The 997-nt window shown below is 33.5% G+C and overlaps 1 protein-coding gene across 1 annotated transcript in view; it reads right to left on the bottom strand.

The window, feature by feature from the left end:
- Window positions 1–997, bottom strand: part of snx2 (sorting nexin 2) — a 41,688-nt gene that overhangs the window by 18,474 nt on the left and 22,217 nt on the right. The gene's annotated exons all lie outside the window — the stretch shown is intronic.

The raw sequence follows: 997 nt of genomic DNA on the forward strand, positions 1-997 counted from the left end.
AATGTTTAAATGAACGACTGACTGTGAAAATATATATTTTTAATATATTTTTAAGCTAATACAGGAAACAAATTAATGTCATACTTTTATTTTTCATCCTGATCTTTGATCCGGTGCTCATAAAGACGACTTTAGCATTTTATTTGTTTTCGTAAAGAGCTTAGACCTAAATCACATTTCCCTGTTAAGAACTGACTCAGCAGAGCTGACTTTTATACTTTACATGTTTTTTTTATTAAGGTTACTAATATTTAATTAACAGACAGTTGTAGTTCAGTAAGTCTTTAAAAAGGATAAAACAACAATGAAACTTAACTAAATTATTATGTGTTATGTGGTCATGGATAAAAAACTAAACTAAACTAAACTAAAGAAGAAAAACTATGATGTAAGCTATGAGGATGCTTATAAAGACTTTGATTAGATCAGCGATTCCCAACCTTCCTGCCGGATGTACCCCTTTGACAAGGTCGCAAATATTCTCATTTAATTCAATTTGAACCGAATACTAACACCACTAATTATATAAAAGCTAGATTTCGATGATATTTTTCAGACAACTGAACAGTCAGTCTGTAATTCATAGCTTGCTTTCATATAAATAAGGCACTTTGGTCCAGCTAGCATTGTTTATTTGAGCAATTAATAAGGTACGTTTGGCTTTTTATTTGATTTAGCTACCATTTTTTCCTGTATGCTTAACATTTAATCCACACTTAAGTTGGGCATTCTCAGTCTCAATAGCTGCAGATGGCTCAAATCACCAAAGCGAACCTGATCTGTGGTACAAGCGTGTCTGGTTGGGTATCACTAGACTACTCGATGTCACATGAAAGAGTTTGTCCATTCACTGAAAGTTTTGAGTCAACATTTGGTCCCAAAGAGAGAAACTTTAAACTGGTTCAAAACCTGATGGCTGTAAGAAAACTCTTCAGATTGACGGTCTGATTCATGTGACGGGCCATAACAGCAAAACAGAAAAAAAGGGTAACATGAC

Source organism: Pundamilia nyererei, unplaced genomic scaffold (genome assembly GCF_000239375.1).
Source record: "Pundamilia nyererei isolate P.nyererei 1_Seehausen unplaced genomic scaffold, PunNye1.0 scaffold00038, whole genome shotgun sequence".
NCBI lineage: Eukaryota > Metazoa > Chordata > Actinopteri > Cichliformes > Cichlidae > Pundamilia > Pundamilia nyererei.